We start from the raw sequence: 22,635 nt of genomic DNA on the forward strand, positions 1-22,635 counted from the left end.
CTACCAAACATTTAGGGAAGAGTTAATACCTATCCTTCTGAAACTATTCCAAAAAATTGCAAAGGAAGAAGTGTTTTTGAACTCATTCTATGAGGCCAGCATCACTCTGATCCCAAAACCAGACAAAGATATCATAAAAAGAGAAAATTACAGGCCAATATTACTGATGAACATAGATGCAAAAATCCTCAACCAAATACTAGTAAAACGAATCCACAATACATTAAAAGGATCATACACCATGATCAAATGAGATTTATCCCAAGGATGCAAGGATTTTTCAATATCTGCAAATCAATCAATGTGATACATTAACAAATTGAATGAAAACCATGTGATCAGTATATGATCATCTCAATAGATTCGGAAATAGCTTTTGACAAAATTCAACATTCATTTATGATAAAAACTCTCCAGAAAGTGGGCATAGAGGGAACATATCTCAACATAATAAAGCCATGTATGACACACCCCCAGCTAACATCATACTCAACAGTGAAAAGCTAAAAGCATTTCCTCTAAATCAACAACAAGACAAGGATGCCCACTCTCACCACCTTTATTCAACACAGTTTTGGAACTCCTAGCCACAGCAATCAGAGAAGAAAAAGAAATAAAAGAATCCAAACTGGAAAGAAAGAAGTAGAACTGTCACTGTTTACAGATGACATGATACTATACATAGAAAATCCTAAAGATACCATCAGAAAACTACCAGAGTTCATGAATGAATTTGGTAAATTTGCAGGATACAAAATTAATATACAGAAATCTGTTGCATTTCTATACACTAACAACAAACTATCAGAAAGAGAAATTAAGGAAACAGTTCCATTTACCATTGCATCAAAAAGAATAAAATACCTAAGAATAAGCCTACCTAAGGGTGCAAAAGACCTGTAATTCACAAAGTATAAAACCCTGATGAAAGAAATTGAAGACACAAACAGATGGAAAGATATACTGTGCTCTTGGATTGGAAGAATTCATAGTGTTTAAACGACCATATTACACAAGGTAATCTACAGATTCAAAGCAATCCTTATCAAAAGACCAAAGGTATATTTCACAGAACTAGAACAAATAATTTTAAAATTTATATGGAAACACAAAAAACCTCAAATAGCCAAAATAACCTTGAGAAAGAAGAACAGAGCTGGAGGAATCAAGTTCCTTGATTTCAGACTACAGAGCTAGGGTAATCAAAACTGTATGGTACTGGCATGAAAACAGAAATAGAGATCAAAGAAATAGAATAGAGAGGCCAGAAATTAACCCAGGTACTTATGGTTAATTAATTTATGACATAGGAGGGAAGAATATACAATGGAGAAAAGAAAATCACTTCAATGTGGTATTGGTAAAACTGGACAAATACATGTAAAATAATGAAATTAGAATATTGTCTAACAGCATATACAAAAATAAACTCAAAATGGATTAAAGACCTAAATATAAGACATGACACCATAAAACTTGTGCAACACTCTTTGAATTAAATCATAACAATGAGTTTTGGCTCTGTCTCCTAAAGCAAAGGAAATAAAAGCAAAAATAAACAAATGGGAACTAATTAAACTTCAAGGCTTGTGCACAGCAAAGGAAACCATCAGCAAATCAAAAAGACAACTTACTGAAAGGGAGAAAATATTTTTAAATGATATGAAAAATAAGGAGTTAATATACAAAATATATGGACAACTCATATAACTAAATGTCAAAAAACAAACAAACCAATTAGATAATGGGCAGAAGACGTGAATAGACATTTCCCAAAGAGAGCATACAATGGCTGACAGGCATGTGAAAAGATACTCGACATCACTAAATCATCAGGGAAATGCAAATCAAAACCACAATGAGATATTGCCCCACACGTGTCAAAATGGCTATCATCAAAAAGAACACAGATGACAAATGTTGGTGAGGATGTGGAGAAAAAGGAACCCTTGTACACTGTTGGTGGGAATATAAATTGGTGCAGCCACTGTGGAAAACAGTATGAAGGTTTCCAAAAAAATTAAAAATAGAACTACCATATGATTCAGCAATTCTACTCCTGAGTGTACGTCTGAAAGAAACAAAAACACTAGTTCATAAAGATACGTGCACCCCAATGTTCACAGCAGCATTATTTACAATTGCCAAGATATGGAAGCAACCTAAATGTCAATAAACATACGAATGAACAACGAAAAGGTGGTGTATATATACAATGGAATATTACTCAGATGTAAAAAAAGAACAAAATTTTGCCATTTGTAATAACATGGATGGACTTGGAGGGTGTTATGCCAAGCAAAATAAGTCAGACAGAGAGAGACAAATACTAGATTATATCATTTAGATGTGTAAGCTAAAAACTACAACAAACTAATGAATCTAACAAAAAAGAACAGATTCACAGATATAGATAACAAATTAGTGGTTACTAGTGGGGAGAGATGGGTGGGGAGGGGCAATATAGGGGTAGGGAATTAAGAGGTACAAATTATCATCTATAAAATAAGCTACAAGGATATATTGTACAACTCAGGAAATATAACCAATATTTTACAATAATTATAAATAGAGTATAACCTTTAAAATTTTTGAATCATAATAATATACATCAACTATACCTCAATATAAAATAAAGGACTTATAAGTAAGTAGTGTCTATATTGCTTTATTTTGCCATACTAAGTTCTGTAGTTAGAAGCACAGCCATTACAACTAACACTAGCTTGTACGGTCAGCTATATTTGGAAACCATTTATTTAATTGCATTTTTCTATATAACATGTTCCTACACAATTTTAAATGTCAAAAAAACACTAAATAGCAAAATGATATTTTAAACAGATTTTTAAAGTCTGGAAAGTGCTACTTTCTTCATCAAACATAGAGCATAACTGTATTCTACATTGTCACTCTGTTGGAATAACTTCAAATAGTAAAACTGGGGAAAAGGAAAAAAAAAATCAGTGAATCTGTGTTTAGGCACAAGGTATCAGAAGGGGTGGTGGAAATCACTGAACTATAAGTTGCTAATTTCCCTAAGAAACTCTAGGAATCTTTTGAAGGATTCCTTCATTAAAGAATTTCCTGAAAGTGCTTTAGAAAGTTCAGAACATTTCTTCTGCTTTGTTCTTTCTTCTCCTTCTAGTATTCCAGTTACATGTATGTTGCCCCTTTTGAAATTATTCCCAAGTGCTTGGAAGTTGTATTCTGATTTTTGTAGTTTTTTCTCTTGGCATGCAGCTTCAGAAGTTTCTGCTTATCTTTTAGCAAATTTGCTGATTCTTTCCTTGGTTGTGACCCATCTACTAAAGAGCCAATCAAAGGCATTCTTTATTTCTGTTACAGTGTTTTTGATTTGTAGCATTTCCTATGATACTTTGTTAGGGTTTCTATCACTCTGCCTACATTACTCATCAGTTCTTACATTTGATCTACTTTTTCATTTGGAGCTCTAAATGCTTTAATCATGATTATGGTAGATCTCCTCTCTGATAATTCCAATTTGTGACTGTTTCTAATGATCTATTCCTATTTTTCTTTGCCTTGTCTTTGGCATGCCTTGCTATTTTTTGGTTGAAACCCAAGCATGCTGTATTAGGTAATAAGAGCTGATGTTGACAGATATTTGGTTTGAGGATTTATGGTAATCTAGCTAGGAGCTGGTCTATGTTTACAGCTTGTTGTAGCTATAGGTGCCAGGGGCTTGAATTCTTCTAGTGTCCTTGTTTTTGTCCCTTAACTTTGAGTGTTAACTATTCCTCCTCAAAAAAAGTCTGAGTCTTGTGGCTCTTTCAGCTGTAACCCACTGTTTTTATACTGGAGGCCTGTTGGTATTGTGTGAGGAGAAAGAAATGTTCTATAATTTTAAAAATGTCAGATGGTTTCTCAGGGCCTGTATCTTGGGGATATCAAATTTACACACTTTTTTTTAGTGGCTTGGCTGTTGTTTTTTTTTCCTAGTCCTCTACTACCTTCCCTGGCTATAGTGTCTTTAATCTGTTTCCATGAAGCCCTGTCATTGGTTGACTATGATTTTGGTTGTTGTTTTTTTTTTTTTTTTTTTTTTTCCATGAGATGAGACAAGAAGCCTGGAAAGGAGGTTGAGCTGGGGGTATTCCCTTCTCCCAGCTGGGATAATGTTCCAACACTAGAGAGTGGACCTTTTATATGGAGAAGGTTTAGTGTATTTCACAAGGATTACTTGTCTTCTCCTGCCAGAGACAGGAAGGGTTATTTCTTGTATTTTCAATGTGAGATTCTGATGGGATTCCTGGAGGTAAAGCTCATGGATATGAGGAGGTCCCTAAAACTTAGGAACACAGGAGTGTTTGACTCAAGCTGCTCCAAACTTAGCCTCCAGAAATTCATCAAAATGACTATTTAAACATTCCAACTAGTTTATGGTTCCAGAGTCTTCTGCTCTAGGTAGACAGGTCTCATCTGTCTCTCTCTGGGTGGAAATGTTTTTCCAGGTTTTGGGTGGTGATTTCCCTGTGACCTCAGTTCTTTTATGAGTCTAAAAAAAGTCACTGATTTTCAGTTTTTCTAGCTTTTTTGGTTGTAGAATGGAAGCAATTAGGTAATTAGGTAAAAATACCTAATTAGCTTTCCTTGAAAGAATTGAATCTCCCCCTTATCATTTGGCTGAATAGAGAAAGCACAAGGAGACAAACCGAAAGTATACCTCTGACCCATAGGCTGGGCATTAGGACATGTGGTTAACACAGGTTAGTCAAATTCTCAATCTCTAAAACAACTGGGAAGAACAACCAAAGATACAAGCAAATTCATACAAATATATCTGTATACAACTATAGGCTTATCAATATTATATATATGAATATGTATTTGTATATATACAATACATAAATATATATAAGATTGAGTCATAAATATATATTGAATTTTATAGTAAAAGATTTTAAAAATACAGTGTTCATAGCATTAGACCTGATGTGATAATGAGTACAATATGTCATATGAATTTTTTTTCTGGATCTCACTTCCACTTCTGCAACCTCTACCACAACCCCCTCCTCATACTCACACACATATACAAACATACAGCATTTATTCCATGTGAGCATTTTGAAGTGCTGGTGATAATCCTGATATATCACATACACATTTCTGTCTATTAAAGGTGCATACAACATTTAGTGCATCCATGTTTTAAAAAGTAAAACTAATGAATTCCTCCAGCATTTTGTCCAGGCAACAGTCCTATTTGGATGCAGGGTGGAATAAAACACAGGACCTATCTAAACACGGCAAGATAGTCTCCAGACCACTGAATACCCTTATTCCTTGTCAATTCTTTTTATAGGCTTTTCATCAATTTGGTCACAGAAAACAAAAATTTATTCCTTTCTCCAATTATAAGAAAGTGATAAATGAGAACACAATTCACAAGTACATCTGGCATGATACCTTTCCTAGTAGAGACATGACAAAAGTTCAATTATTTGGGAAAAACAAATAGCTTGGTTTACTAAAGAGCTATTTAAGTAAAGGTCAGAAAAACTTTTAAGAGAATGAAAGAAACTGGTTAACTTTTCAGGAATGATTTGTCACATAGACAAAATTGTTTACAACTTATTTCTAATATAGAAAAATTGTTTTAGAATTAAGGACCAAACAAAACATACTAGGGAAATATTTACCATAGTAACTGCCCCAGTAGTATTCTGTTCTTGCCCTTTTTATGTGCATTAATATAATTTTGTATTTTTTTCTAATTTAATCCAATGCCATCCACAATCCCAAGTAAAAAACGAATTTATACTCCAAACCTGATTTTGTATGAATTTTACAAATGTGGATTTGTAGACATATCCACATAATGGATATATGTTTATCGATTAGAGCTAAAAAATAGATTGTCAGTTGTTAGCATTCTGAGTAAAACATCGGATATTATAATAAAAATTTCAAACATATCTATATACTACCCCTCTACAAAACCTTTCAATAAAATTTAGCTATGACTTTAATATATGTTAAAATTTTTAGAGTTAAATACTTAAATGCATTTTCTAACTAATCCTAATAATTCTATACAAACAACTCTTTAATTATTTAGATTTCAGAGATGATGAAACTGAGGCTTAGAAGGTTTAATAAATATTTCAAGGTTACACAAGCAATTAATGACAAAGACTGAAACTGAACCAAAGATCTCTAAAACTGAAATTTAGGAAAATTCTATAATACCTCACTGCCTTTCCATCGTTAATTATGTCACCTAAATCCATATTGCCTATAAGGCACATGGTCCTCTGCTCACATCATCAGCCTCAACTTTCTTTTCCTGCTTCAGATTCGGTCATAAGTAATCATATTTGTTTGTTTGCTTTATGACTATTCCATCTTTTCCCTGCCTCAGACTCTTTGTACATGTTTATTCTTTCTGCTTGGAACTTTCTTACCCTGGATAAATCCAGTTGTTCAGGTATGGTCATAAATGCAACTTTCTGAGAGAAGTCTTCCTTTTCCCATCCCTCTCAGACCACAGCAAGTCTTGGTTTTACTATTTCCTGTTATTTGCTGGATTCACATCCAGTGTTTTCTCATGGCACATATTTAGATAAATCCCTATGTAGCTGCTTGATATCTATTTACCATTCTTAACATAAATGTCATGTAAGCCCAGGTGGCACAGTGTTGTTCATTGTTATATCCATAGTGCCTAAAGCAGTACTTGGTGTAAACTAAGCACAGAATACATTTCTGTTAGTAAATGAAAAAATTACTGAATTAATTAGCAAGATATAGGATTCTCTTTGATATTTAAATAGACTATATTAGTGATGTGCAAAGTAATTTTAGAGAAATAGAATATTTTCCAGGTCCATGAGATATGTCTGAATACAATAATAAATCTGGAGAATATTTCATTCAATCATAAGTGGAGTACAGGATCTTTCAAGAGTAAAAGTAGGAAAGGCAATCATCCAAGTTTCTGGAACTCCATTCTATAGCTGTAATTATCATATGGAAATACAAATGTGATCAAACCTCCCCTGGGCTTGACACACAGCAGTAACTTCCAAGCACACTTAGAATAAATAACAACTTCCACATATGAGCCCATCTGACCATTATCTGGATGATAGCACCTCCTGCTGTGGAACTGTGTATACCAAACTTAATTTGATGTCATTAAAATTTGAAATATTTCCCTAATTTCCTTTTTTCTAGCTCCACACTCTCCAAGAAACTGAACTGTTGCCAGATAGTTTTTCTCAAATTTACCTCACCACACCTCCCACAGTTAAAACACTGCAAAGACTTCAAAAGCTTAGTTTTGTTAGTACACAAATCAAAATTCATAACATGCTGCCTTCTTTCAACCCATGCTTCCCTTTGCTCTCTGCACATCAGCAACCATGGCCTTTTTCAGTTCCTCTAACTCTCTTCTGCCACAAGACTTATGCACATGTTATTTTCCTTTTACCTAAAATAATTCCACCCACTCCCCTCTCTCCTAGCTAACTAGGTTTTCTTAGTTTCTTCACCTCCTCCTGAATACCTTCTTTGGTTTCCCCAGTTACTTAAATCTCTGATTTTAACACTTTGTAATGTCCTACATTTATTATAGAGGTAATTGTGTGTGTGCATTTAAAATTAATATCTGTCCTCTTTACTTGAACATAAGCGCTATGTGATTAGAGATTGTCTTTTGATTCTTACCTCCTTAACACCTAACACAGTGCCTGGCATATAGCAATTCTAATATATACATTTGTCAGAAAAAAAAGAAAAAATCGACATGCTGATATTTGGGCTCCTGTGGAGTTTAATCATAGGGAGAGAAAGAGCTTTCAATTTCTGAAAGTATCTGGTTCACTTGAGAATCGTCTTAGAAATATTAGCTACACTTCCAATCAAAAACTAAATTCCCTCTCTAACTGCAAATCTCCTATTTGCACTCATCTGTCAGTGAAGAATAAATCTTTCAGTTTGCAGAAGAGTTAGGGCAGCCATCAACAGACAGGATGGTTAGTATTCTAGAAGCAACAAATTACAAAAGACTATGTGTACTAGGGATGCTAGAGGTGATGCTCCTTCAGTAAGACAGTCAGGTTTTCCACCTCCTATATTTAAAATGGAAAAGGCAGAAAGGATGAAGAAGTTATGTGCTTAAAATTAATGGATTAGACATTCCAAGGAAAAAGAGGCCCAGTGGGAATGACAATATACAATATGTAACTAAGGCATATGACTACCAGTAGTAACAAAAATAACCACTAAGAGTTTTTGAGCATTCCCAAAGTGCCAGGCACTATGCAAAAGAGAGTAGCTAATCCCCAGATGAGAATGGAATCCTAGCCAACTTCCAGCTCCAGTTTCAATTCACTTAGTCTGTTTAAGCACACTAGGGTCTATAAACCAAACATGCAAATTTATTGATTGACAATAAGGATGAAAAGGGAGGAGACAAATGAATTCTTTTTTTCTTCTAAAGAAAGAGAGACTCATTTAGCATTTAACAGTAAACTTTTTAATGTAAGCGACCTGAATGACTCTCTTTTCTTTGGAAATAGAGTATTATTCTTATATAAATTTTAAAAATGAGCTCTCTGTGTGAGGTTCTATACAACAGTTTTAAGTGAGATGTCAGCATTTAAAGCCTTTTTGGTAGCCAATAGTTTACCTTCACTAATTCAACCAATGTTTTTTGAGTACCTCTTCACTTCATGTGTCAAGTACTTTTAAGCGTTCAAGTGCTTACAATAAATACTCATGAATTTCAAATTTCTATGCATTAAAACCTTAGTATTATTAGAATATTTAAAAATATTTTTGAAAGTAAGAATAGCTGTGCAATCACTACCCATATAAAGAATGGAACATTGTTGGCACCAAAAAAAAAAAGAGAGAAAGAAAAAAGCCCTTGTCACACCCTTCCCTAACACTGTACATTTTCTTATTCCCAAAGTAATGACCATCCTGACCTTAACTTTCATCATCATAGCAGGGTTTTGCCTGCTTTTTAAATATCATTTCATGGATCATAAGATATACAGTATTCCGTTGCGGAGCACAGGCTCCGGACGCGCAGGCTCAGCGGCCATGGCTCACGGGCCCAGCCGCTCCGCGGCATGTGGGATCTTCCCGGACCGAGGCACGAACCCGTGTCCCCTGCATCGGCAGGCGGACTCTCAACCACTGCGCCACCAGGGAAGCCCTGTAACCACTGCGCCACCAGGGAAGCCCTGTCTCATCATTCTTTATTCACGCATTCATTCATTCAAGCCTTCATTCAGATAATATTGTCTCCTTTTCAATGATTTTGTTAAAACTCAAAGAACAGAAACCGTTTTTAAAACTTTGAACTTATCGATGTCAATGACCATATTTCAGATAAAATATAAACATGTTAAGATTGTCTTATAAAAAGTAGCTTTACCTTAAGCATTTTCTCAAAAACTTTGTATTTTCAGCAAAGGAGTCTTTCCATGATTCCATAGGAAATACCACTTTTTAAAAATGCTTTTACAAAATGTACCTTTCCTGACACATTTTCTAAATGGCTAAAATATTTCTTAGACATCTCATTAATCCGCCTTTTCTGTGATGTGGGAGGTGGTGATTGTCCTATTTTACAGATGGAAGAAGAGGCATAAGAGGTTAACAGACTTGACACAGAGAACCAGGAGAAAATCTGGGAATAGAAATGAGGTCACTGGATATATTAATGTGCATGTGAGGTTTCCTTTCTTTTCCTTGTATACATGAAGATCATGGATAGAGAAAGTCCTAAGACTCCTTTTAATGAACCTCAGGAAATATTATGTAACTGTAGAGATAAAAGACTGTGCCATGCCCTAATTTAAAGGCTTTAATCTCTATGGTTTCCTCAGTCTAAAATATTTTATATAACTTAATCAGAGAGGTTGATGCTTCCAATCACCATAGGTTCTGGGGGGAGCTACAAATACCTTAGAACAATATTGGACATTTTCCTTTGACTAAAATGGTAGGTAATTGTTTGATATTATTGGGTGGGCCAAAAGGTTAGTTTGGTTTTTTTCCATAAGATGGCTCTAGTAGCACTTAGTTGTCTTTAACTTCATTCAAAACAATTTTGTTAGATTGTGTGTGACAGCTGTCATATCAGCATGCATTTAAAAAAAGACATCAAAATTGGTGAATTTTTGTGTAGTCGTTTTAATATTGAAGATGGAAGAAAAAAGCAACATTTTCAGCATATTATGCTTTATTATTTCAAGAAAGTTAAAACTGCAACTGAAACACAAAAAGATTTGTGCAGTGTATTGGGAAGGTGCTGTGACAGATCAAAAGTGTCAGAAGTGGTTTGCGAAGTTTTGTGCTTGAGATTTCTCACTGGACGTCACTCCACGGTCAGGTTGACCAGTTGAAGTTGATAGTGATCAAATGGAAACAATAATTGAGAACAATCAACGTTATACCAAGCGGGAGATAGCTGGCATCCTCAAAATATCTAAATCAAGGGTTGAAAATCATTTGCACCAGCTTGGTTATGTGAATCGCTTTGATGTTTGGGTTCCACATAAGTTAAGTGAAAAAAACCTTCTTGACCATATTACCACATGCAATTCTCTACTGAAACATAATGAAAATGTTCTGTTTTTAAAACAAATTGTGATGGGTGATGAAAAGTGGATACTGTACAACAATGTGGAATGGAGGAGACTGTGGGGCAAGTGAAATGAACCACCACCAACCACACCAAAGGCAGGTCTTCATCCAAAGAAGGTGATATTGTGTATATGGTAGGATTGGAAGGGAGTCCTCTATTAAGAGCTCCTTCCAGAAAACCAAACAATTAATTCTAGCAAGTACTGCTCCCAATTAGACCAACTGAAAGCAGCACTCAACGAAAAGAGTCCAGAATTAGTCAACAGAAAATGCATAATCTTCTGTCAGGATAATGCAAGACCACATGTTTCTTTGATGACCAGGCAAAAACTGTTACAGCTTGGCTGGGAACTTCTGATTCACCCGCCATATTCACCAGACATTGCACCTTCGGATTTCCATTTATTTAGGTCTTTACAAAATTCTCTTAATGGAAAAAATTTCAATTCCCTGGAAGACTGTAAAAGGCACCTGGAACAGTTCTTTGCTCAAAAAGATAAAAGAATTTTGGGAAGATGGAATTACAAAGTTGCCTGAAAAATGGCAGAAGGTAGTGGAACAAATGGGTGAATACGTTGTTCAATAAAGTTCTTGCTGAAAATGAAAACTGTGTCTTTTATTTTTATTTAAAAAACCAAAGGCACTCTTTGGTCCACCCAATAAAATGGTGACAACTCTTTGATCTCTGCTACTTGAACTGGGTTTAAAGGTACTAGTAAATTGGTGTGACACAGTCATGTACTGGAACACATGCCAAAAAATCAAATTCATAAAGGTTGGACTTACATAAGATAGTCTGGCTCTTTTTTAAAAAGCAGAGATTTAGCAGTGAGACAAAGTTTCAGAGTTGTAGAATATGTCATTCCAGAGAAGCAAGACTAGATAATCACTTATGTCCCAGTAAATATAAGGCAGGCAGGCAAGAGTGAGGAATGCCACTTTTAGGGTAACATTTTTATGAGTAGGTAGAATATGGGTATTTGAAGGGTGTAAGTCTGAGATACTTTTCCATCTCCTGTGTAATGTGTTCTGACTTTCAATGCCAGAATTCCAAGTACTCCATTCATGCTCATCAAATGAATGTATGAATGGTAAGAGCAGAGCAGCAAAGCAGTTTCGAATTAAGGAATTTGGAGACCTAGAGAGTATTGAGACAGTTTATGCATTTAAAATCAATAGCAATTTTTATTTCTCCTTTGTTTTATGTCTTGTCAGATATTATAATTAGATGCATAATAATTATCCTAGCACAGCGTATTAAATGCAAAAGGTGATTAATAAATATAAGTATACTAGTTTTATTACTAGAACTGGGGTAAGGCTCAGGGATTTGGTCCCAAGAACTGAGTCCTTAGTCTAACCACTACGGTGAGGATCATATTTGAAATCAAATCAGAAAAAAATCGCTGAGCCTAAAGCCAAGGGCCTAGTTAATTTATTCTGAATAGGAGAAACATTAATCCCTGAAATTAAGTTGACATTAAGTCTTTAAGAAGGAGGATCTGTTTTGTCCCCAGTGCTCAATGATGGAAAGTGGATGCTAGACAGGGTCATATTTTTTTGTAGCAGAAAAGGAACTGGACTTAGAATAGGATTCCTGGGTTACAATCTATTGTTTACTTGCCATTTTGCCTTAGAAAGAATATTATTTGATTGTTGTAAATATCAGTTTACTTATCTTCAAAACAGTGGTTTTAATGACTGTGCTTTTCATTAAATTAGACAGGAAGAGGTTTAAACTTATATCCCCGATATATATTGCTGCCAAAGGAAAGTTCGATGCCAAGAAATGAGATGGCACAACAAAACAAGCAATCTGATTTCTACTCAGATTCCAAACAAGAAATAATTCATCCCCTCAAGAGAGAGTTTAAAATTCTACTCTCATTGTCCTATCACACAAAACTCTAACTGTAGCAGAGAATGGATTGGCAGAACGATACTCATGAGGACAGGATGTATTCAGGTTAGAAGGAGAAAAAACAACCCATAATGTACGCAAATCATATAATCAGCAATTAAATTTCCCTTTACTTTTATTTATGCATTCTCACGTCAAAGTCACAAGGAGTGTTTGGAGGATGTGAATTTTGTCTCTATACCTTAGAATTAGGCTAAGCCAACTTTTACTATATGTGCCAAGGCAATGTTACATAAAACTAAGACATTCCAGAGTATATTGGATGGAGATAGAGCCTACATAGGATGTGTATTTTGAGATCATTTTAACCATTTCCAGATGTAAGTAAGAGTTCAGTAATCAAGGCAAAGTAGAAAGTGGATATCTGAACACAGATTTTGTGGCTCACAACAAAGGGATTTTGGAAGTGTAGAGAATACTCTATTAATCTCACTGATAAAAATATTGCTAGAAATTCCTCAAAGTGAGAAGGAATTGGATACTAAGATCTGAACCACGGTATATAATTTGTACAATATTTAGTATGCATGTGGATGTGGAATATTTCTTTTGTCAGAATACAGTCTCAAAGGTCTGCACCAAGTATTCTTGTTTAATCAATTACACAAAATTCCAATTTAAAAAGTCTAGGTTTTACTACAGGTACGTTACTTCATAGAGTAAATTTTCCATAGATTTGAGAATTAAAATAAATTAAGTACACAAAATTATTTGTTCCAACACATACTAAGCATGCAGGAAATTAAGTTATAAATAATAAGACAAAGGTAACATAAACCTCCCTTTCTGTTGTTAAATGGCAAGATCTCAAGTCTGAATTAAATTTAGTAAGCAATAGGAAACTACTGAAAACTTGTATTTGAATGTGTTCATGTGTTCATTTTGGAATGGAGGTTGGAGAAAGAGAATAAGCCTTGACCATCACTTGGTTATTACATGAACATCAGTAAAAGGATGAGTCGTCCTCATAAAATAGAAACCTTTTTGGTCAATAAAATGAAGTTATAGATTAATATTGATTGTCATGAAAATATTTTTGTGATATGCCACTAAAGTTTTTAAAATGCTGGTAACAACACAGTAATGTATATTTTACTCTTTGTTAAAACTATATGTAGTATATACAAAGCTACAGTAATCAAGACAGTATGGTACTGGTACAAAAACAGAAATATAGATCAATGGAACAAGATAGAAAGCCCAGAGATAAACCCATGTACCTATGGTTACCTAATCTATGACAAAGGAGGCAAGAATATACAATGGAGAAAAGACAGTTGCTTTAATAACTGGTGCTGGGAAAACTGAACAGCAACATGTAAAGAAATGAAATTAGAACACACCCCAACACCATACACAAATAAAACCTCAAAATGGATTAAAGAACTAAATGGAAGATCAGATCCCGTAAATCTATTAGAAGAAAAGATAGGAAGAACACTCTTTGACATAATTCAGTGCAAGATCTTTTTTGACCCACCTCCTAGAGTAATGAAAATAAAAACAAAAATAAAAAATTGGAACTTAATGAAACTTAAAAGCTTTTGCACAGTAAAGGAAACTATGAACAAGATGAAAAGACAACCCTCAGGATGGGAGAAAATATTTGCAAATGAAGCAACAGAAAAGGGATTAATCTGGAAAATATACAAACAGCTCATGTAGCTCAATATCAAAAAAACAAACAACCCAATCAAAAAGTGGGCAGAAGACCTAAATAGACATTTCTCCAAAGAAGACATACAGATGGCCAAGAGGCACATGAGAAGATGATCAACATCACTAATTATTAGGGAAATGCAAATCAAAACTACAATGAGGTATCACCACACACTGGTAAGAATGTCCATCAAAAAATCTAGAAACAATAAATGCTGGAGAGGTTGTGGAGAAAAGGGAACCCTCTTGCACTTTTGGTGGGGATATGAATTGATACAGCAACTATGGAGAAAAGTATGGAGATTCCTTAAAAAATTGAAAATAGAATTACGTTATGACCCAGCAATCCCACTTCTGGGCATGTACCCTGAGAAAACCATAATTCCAAAAGACACATGTACCCCAGTGTTCATTGCAGCCTTATTTACAATAGCCAGTCATGGAAGCAACCTAAATGTCCATCAACAGATGAATGGATAAGGAAGATGTGGTACATATATACAATGGAATATTAGCCACAAAACGGAAGAAAATTGGGTCATTTCTAGAGATGTGGATGGACCTAGAGACTGTCATACAGAGTGAAGTAAGAAAGAAAAGAATAAATATCGTATATTAATGCATATATGTGGAATCTAGAAAAATGGTACAGATGAACCTGTGCAAGGCAAAAATAGAGACACAGACGTAGAGAACAAACGTATGGACACCAAAGGGGGAAAAGTGGGGTGGGATGAATTGGGAGATTGGGATTGACATATATACACTAATACGCATAAAATAGATAACTAATGAGAACCTGCTGTATAGCACAGGGATCTCTACTTAATGCTCGGGGGTGACCTAAATGGGAAGGAAATCCAAAACGAGGGGATATATGTATACATATAGCTGATTCACTTAGCTGTACAGCAGAAACTAACACAACATTGTAAAAGCAACTATAGCCCCCCCAAAATATATATATATATATGTAGTATATGTTTGTATATGCATTTATACTTATTATATGTACATATTACATGCCGATATTTTATTGTAAATGTCTCAAGAGATATAAGTCAGGTATAATTTTGGCTTATCTGATTTTCATAATTATAATACATTATAAAAAATATTCTCTAAAAGTTATCAGTAACATATCATCTAAATTGACACTGGCATATTTTGACATTCACATCTTCTCAAATGTCTTGAAAACTCTATTAGAAAAAAATATTCAATATCATTCAATGGATAACCTACTTATGTCTCCACTACATGATGATACTAAATTTCTGAAAACCTTTTGGGGGTATTTAAGACTGCTTGCACTTGACAATAAGCAGTAATAATCATGTTCAAGTAAAATTAAAAATTAACAAAATTAAACATTTTTACTATATATTATAAATGGTATTTTCTATTTTCTAATTATACTGTCATTACTCTTTGTAAATCTCAAATATCTATAAATCAAGCAGTATCAGTAACAACTTAAAGTATATTTAATATACTGTGATATTTTAAAATCTGAGATAAAAAAGCTCAATATATGTATGTTTATGTATAGATGTGGGGTGTGTGTGTGTTATGTGATTTCAGTTCAGGTAAGAAATTACAGGAAATGTAAATGTAGATATGCCATTATTACAAGACTATGTAAAAGTCCAAGAGGCTTATAAAAAAATTCTTAATCTAATAGAAAATCATTATATTACCTAAAGTATTACAAAGATTACTACTTATAAAATTATATTGTTTGCTTTGTATCAAATTAATTTCAAATTCTTAATCTCAACAGAAAAGATTGAATGAAAAATACTAGTAAAAGACCAGAATTTACTTGTTTCAGAGAAGCTAAAATGATTTTTTGTAGAATCACTTTCACTGAAAAATGTTGTATTTTATTTCCCTTTGGTAAGGAACAGGCACAGAGTTCTAATCTTTATAAACTTGTTGGAAAAAGGTAAACTCTCTATCCTATGTTTTTTCTAAGAAAATAAGGTCTGATATGTAAGGAAAAGGTGATATTTAATAGAACACTATCAAAAAATTTTAAATTATAAGACCCTCAAGACACAGTTTTAACAAAATTAGAGATTCTACAAAATGAATAAAAATTTTAGAAAACAGCCAGTGTTATCCATAACTTAGATTTGCACTTCATTTACGTCCTTCTCCTAATAAACAATTAACCAGCTGGCTTTACTTTCTCTCCAGCCTCATCTCTTTGTTTTTCTCCAATGTACTAGACTCCAGAAACATTGAGCCCTTATAGTTTATTAAATGTTCAGACACTCTGCCAACATTCAAGGCTTTACATGTGCCATTCCCTTAGCCTAGGGGTGGGGTACACATGAAAACCCCAGTTTCATCTGGCTAACCCCTTTATCTCCTCATTTCTTGTTAGTCTGGTTCAGTTTAAAGATATCACCTCACTTTTTATTGTGGAATTTGCCTTGACCCACCAATATTTAAGTAGGTGTTCCTTCCATCTGTTCTCAGAGCACACGCTATTGTGATTACCTGCATTCTTTCTTATTTTCCCTTGCAGAATAAGTGATCCTAGGTTCCAGGATCTCTGATTGGCATTGCCAGTGCCTAGTGTAGTACCTTATGTTAGGCACTCAATAATTCTTTCATGAATACATGAATGGTGGCTTTTAATTCTGGCCTATGGCTCAACAGCATTTACTGCCAATCAAATTCATGAATTAAGCTTTCCATTTGTACTTCTGTTATGACAGTTTATCTTTTGATAAAGTAGGCTAAATGGATTGTTTATAAGTGTAAACATACGAATGTATTTATTAAACCAAATATTTCTTGTGGCAAAGAGAATATCTGGGGTTCCATAAATCTCATAGTTGATTCTAGCAAACAGGAAATTAAATTTTCCAGCCTCCCTTTCAGTTGAGTGGGATCATAAGACTGATTTGCAGTGAATAGAATGTGGGCAGAAGTGATATATGCCACTTGCAGACCTGGCCTCTAAAACTTCCCCCTGATCCTTCACAGCCTCTCAGTGCTTCCATGACTGATGAAAGGAAAAGAGTTTAAATATATTAATAACTATGTAGAGTCTCCCATCACCATCACCAACTTGCATTAGATGTTGATTCACACAGTGGATGAAACTTTGTGTGTTTATAAAAAAGTCAGAAGAATTTCTATTCTAAAAGAACAAGACCTGCTTGTTAGAAATAGGGAATTATTATCACTCAGCATATTTCTTTCAAAATAAGATTGGGAAAATTTTAAAAACTTGGGCAAAATATTAAGGCTTTCAATAATGTAGATTTTTTTCTTTTTAAAAATATTTGAGTCAACTCTAAAAAAATAAAATAAAAACCTTACACTGTTTAGCTACTGAGATTTTGGCCTGGCTTATCTACAGTGGCTAAAGCAGTTATCACTAGTTTGCAAAGTTTTCTCTAAGACGGTAAGGTGTGCTTACAATACTTGTGAGCTTATTATTTATTTAATAATAGGATGCTATCAAGAGGGTTTAAACTACAAGGCCCTTTTGAATCACAGCTTCAAGAAAAATTAGAGATTATGTGAAATAATTAAAACTTTAGGAAAAAAGGATATGCTATCCCAACATTCCCCTTTATAATGTTTTATTTGGGAAATTTATAAACATACACAAAGTAGAAAGTGATACAATGAACCCCAGGTACCTATTAACTGGATTCAATATTTAATAACTATTCTTGTATCATTTACTCTTGTCACTTTATGGCTAAATCATCTCAGCAAATCTAAGATGCCATGCCATTTCATCCGTAAATACGTGAAGTATGTATCTTGTTGACAAGGCTTTTTTTTCTCTCTCTAATGTAAACCACACAAATCTTCAATTTATTTCTATGCTTAATGACCTGTACATAATATAACCAATATATAATATGAACATATATTTAAAAAGTAAATTATCTTCATCTTATACATTCTGTCTGCAATTTACTTTTTTTCACTTAACATATATTTCTACATTAGTACATGCAAATCTACCTTGTTATCCGTTAATAGCTGAATAGTATTTCATTGCAGCAGATGTACCAAGATTATGTGAATGTATATGTAAATGTGTACATACGTGTATATCTATGTTGACTTGTGCAAGTACTTGTAGGATCAGTTCTTAGAGCTGGAATTGCTAGGTCAAAAATTGCACACATTAAAAACATTTTAGAGGTAAAATAAATACATAATTTTTTTTTTTTTGCGGTACGCGGGCCTCTCACTGTTGTGGCCTCTCCTGTTGCGGAGCACAGGCTCCGGACGCGCAGGCTCAGCGGCCATGGCTCACGGGCCCAGCCGCTCCGCGGCACGTGGGATCTTCCCGGACCAGGGCACGAACCCATGTTCCCTGCATCGGCAGGCAGACTCTCAACCACTGCGCCACCAGGGAAGCCCTACATAAAGTTTTTAAATTAATCTCTTAATATCATCCAATACATAGTCCATATTCAAATTTTCCTAATTTTCACACAACTTCCTTTTTACGGTTGGACTGTCCACCACTTCTTTGAGTTATCTCTCTAGTTTTTTATTCTATAACTTTCAATTTTTATTTTGCATGCTATTAACTTTTTTAAGAAGAAAATATTGTCCTGTAGACTGTCATGTGAAATAAACTTGTCTCAGTGTGATTATACCACTTGATCCATAATTGGATCAGCTCATTTGGCTGGCCGATATGATTGCCTCTAACTAGGTCATGATATTTCAAAGAGTGTTATGGAAAACTCTACACTAGAATCAATTGTTGCCACTGAAATAAATTAGGTCTAGAGGTAAAGAAAGATTCGTAGGAGAATGTCGTTGGGTAAAGGAAGGGAACAGGAAAGATCATATTCCTTCATGTTCATGTTTTACTTTAAATCCTTGGACTCATTAGATTTATAAGTGCTCTTTTCATATTCTTGTATACTAATTCCATCTTTGATTTTTCTGTCTGTTTCTAATGATGGATTTGTCTCCTGTTAATGGTTCATATTTTTCTACTTATTTATATACCTAGTAATCTTGACTGTATGCTAGTAATTGTGAGTCATACTATGTAGAATGCTGGATTTTCTTGTATTATTTTTTATAAAGATAATTGAACTTTGTTCTAGCACACAATTAGCTTACATTCTTTCAATTTCTTCCTTTAGTTACTTGATTTCAGTTTGGACAGTTTCAGAGCAGATTTTACTCTGGGATTAGATTAGTCTAGTAACCAACAGGTGACTGTTTTGACCACACTACATGATGCCCTATGTATTAAGAAGTATTTTTATTCCAGCTGATGAGAATTCCAGTTCTCAACCCTATGTGATCGCCATGAATTTTTTGGTATCACTTTCTAGTAGTCCCATCCCTGACTTCCTTGGAAGGTTGGTCAATACCTAGCCAGATACTTGAGGGGATCCTTCTGCAGGTCTCCATGGCATACTCTCCTTTCTTTTCTCCTCTTCTGTCCTGCCCTATCAATCATCAATCTCCTCCTTTTCTGGTATTCCTCCCTGAAAATTGTAGTCTCTACAAACAACGTCTTCCCAACTCAGTTGGGTTATGCTTGGGTTCCCCTTGCTTTTTTCTGAGTCATGGACGGAATCTTCCTAGGTAGTCTGATGGAAATCCTAGGATCATATTGCTATTTCTCTTCTCTCATGAATCACAGACATGGGCTGCCTGATCCAATGTCTGAAAACAGTTATTTCCTCCACTCCCCTGGGTTTTCTAGTATTTTTATAGTAGCAGGGTGATTCTCATTGCAATTAATCCTCCATGGATGAAAGCAAAACTCTTGAAAGAGCATCTTTAATTAGATAATGTGTAGTTCAACATATTCATTATTGTGGTGGATATAGCCTAAAGTAACCACCACCACCTCAGTCATGAATCACACCCTTTACAATTTCCTCACCTTGAGTGCAAGCAGAACCTGTAATTTGCTTCTAATCAACAGAAAATGGGAAAAGTAAAAGATTTTGCATGCAGTTAAATACCCTAATGAGTTTAATCTAAAGGGAATTATTCTCATGGCTGTCATCTAATTAGGTAAGTCATTTAAAAGATGGTATAGAAGTCTGAGACTCTATTGCTGGCTTTGAAAAATGAACCAAAAAAAAAAAAAAAACTGCCAAGAAATCTTCCACAATGAAGTGACATCAGTCAACAACCTGAGAGAGGCTGGGAGTAGATTTTTGCCTAGTTGAGAATGCAGCCGGCCAATACCATGATTTTAGTCTTCAGTACCATGATTTCAGATAGACTTTGAGTACAGAACTTATCGATGCAGTCCCCAGACTTCTGATGTACAGAAATTGTTTCATAATAAACAACTGCTCTTTTAAGTCACTAAGTTTGTGGTAATTTCTAAGGCAGCATAGAAAGTATAATTTTATTGAATATAGAATGAACTCTTCAAATGTTTCTAACTCTTCATTAAGCCACATTAAACACAGCAGCTACAAATGAAGGAGGCATATAATTCAATTGCCGTTAAGTGGTAAGTGCTTATTGTGATCTCTTCTTCCAAAAGGTGACTCTCATTGATGATCACGTCCTCTATTCTCAGACTACTTCCTGTAGAACGTGGACTCCAACGATCTCTTGACACTGCAAAGACCTCTATTTTATTTCACTATCCTTTGTCTCCTTTTTGTCTTTCCCCTACCCTTACACAGCTTAAACTATATGCTTAATTATTAAAATCACTCTCTTGCAAATATCCTACTCTCACTTGCCCCTTTCTTCCTTTACCATACTGTATAAAACCTAAAAACTGGAAAAAACAACGCTCATCATTCCCAGTTTTTGTTCTTACCAAAAGTGACTAGAAAAATAAGCTTAAAATCAGAATGACTCTTCCCACTATAGATCTATGACAAAGTTATCCCAAATGACTATTACATATTTTATTTCTCTCTGCTTTGCCAGGCTCACTTAGAGCTTATGACCTTCCCTTTTACTTGTTGAAAGAGAGTGGCATTGACATATATATACTACCAAGTGTAAAATAGATAGCTAGTGGGAAGCAGCCACATAGCACAGGGAGATCAGCTCGGTGCTTTGTGACCACCTAGTGGGGTGGGATAGGGAGGGTGGGAGGGAGACGCAAGAGGGAGGAGATATGAGGATATATGTATACGTATAGCAGATTCACTTTGTTATACAGCAGAAACTAACACACCATTGTAAAGCAATTATACTCCAATTAAGATGTTAAAAAAAATCAAAAAGAAGAAAACAAGCGATAAGAACTTCTACATGTTTCATCTCACATCAACCCATCTAACGATATCTACGCCTGTCCCCTAAATTTGTATTCCCATCTAAAGCCAAGCCCTCCAATTTTATACTTGTTTCCATTCTCTCTTGTATACTTAAGGACATTATTCTAGCAATTTCCCCCCTCTCTTCTACAACATCAAAACATCCCTCTATTGGATGCTTGTCATTACATCATGTTACTTCACTCACCTTTCTCCATAAGATACTGTCATATATCCTTGCTGACCTTTGAAAATTAATCCTCAGAATTGTCTGTAGTATCTACTGTAGACTGAGTTGTGTCTGTCCTCCCTAATCACTGTACCTCACAATGCTACTGTAACTAAAGATGGGATATTTAGGGTCTTTAAAGATAAGTAAGTTACAATTAGGAGATAGGGCCGCCACACTGGTGGCCCCATGAAGTACAGCCACCACCCTAGTGGTGCCACCCAGAGGACAGAGCACTGAGCCAAGGAGAATTATTCTCAAGCCTTAAAATCTAATGGAATTTTCCCTGCTAGTTTTCAGACTTGCTTAAGACTTGTGATCCTCTTCTTCTTTCCAATTTCTCCCTTTCAGAATAGGAGTACCTATCCTAAGCCTGTCCCACCATTGTGTTTTTGGAACAGATAACTTGTCTGCTTTCGCAGGTTCACAGCTAGAGAGGAACTTTGCCTCAGAATGAATCATACCTTGATTCTCAACCATACTGATTTAGGTGAGATTTTGGACTTAGCATTGATGCTGAAATAGGTTTAGACTTCTGGGGCTGCTGGGATAGGGTGAATGTATTTTGAATATGAGGATATGAGGTTTGAAGGGCCAAAGAGTGGAGTGTTATAGGCTGAGTTATTTCCCTCCAAAATTCATGTTGAAGTTGTAATCCCCAGTATCTCAGAATGTGGCTATATTTGAAGATAGAGTCTTTTAAAATGTAATTAAGTTAAAATGAGGTGGTTAGTGTTGGCCCTATTCCAATAGGACTGATGTCCTTATAAGAGGAGGAAATTAGGACACAGACAGACAAAGGGAGGGAAGACCAGAAGGCAAAGGGAGAGGATGGCCATCTACCAGCAAGCAAAGGGGCCTAAGAGTGAAGCCAACCCTGCTAACACCTGGAGCTTGGATATTTAGGTTCCCGAACTGAAAAAGTAAATTTCTGTTATTTAAGC

This window comes from Delphinus delphis, chromosome 2 (genome assembly GCF_949987515.2).
Source record: "Delphinus delphis chromosome 2, mDelDel1.2, whole genome shotgun sequence".
Classification (NCBI taxonomy): Eukaryota; Metazoa; Chordata; class Mammalia; order Artiodactyla; family Delphinidae; genus Delphinus; species Delphinus delphis.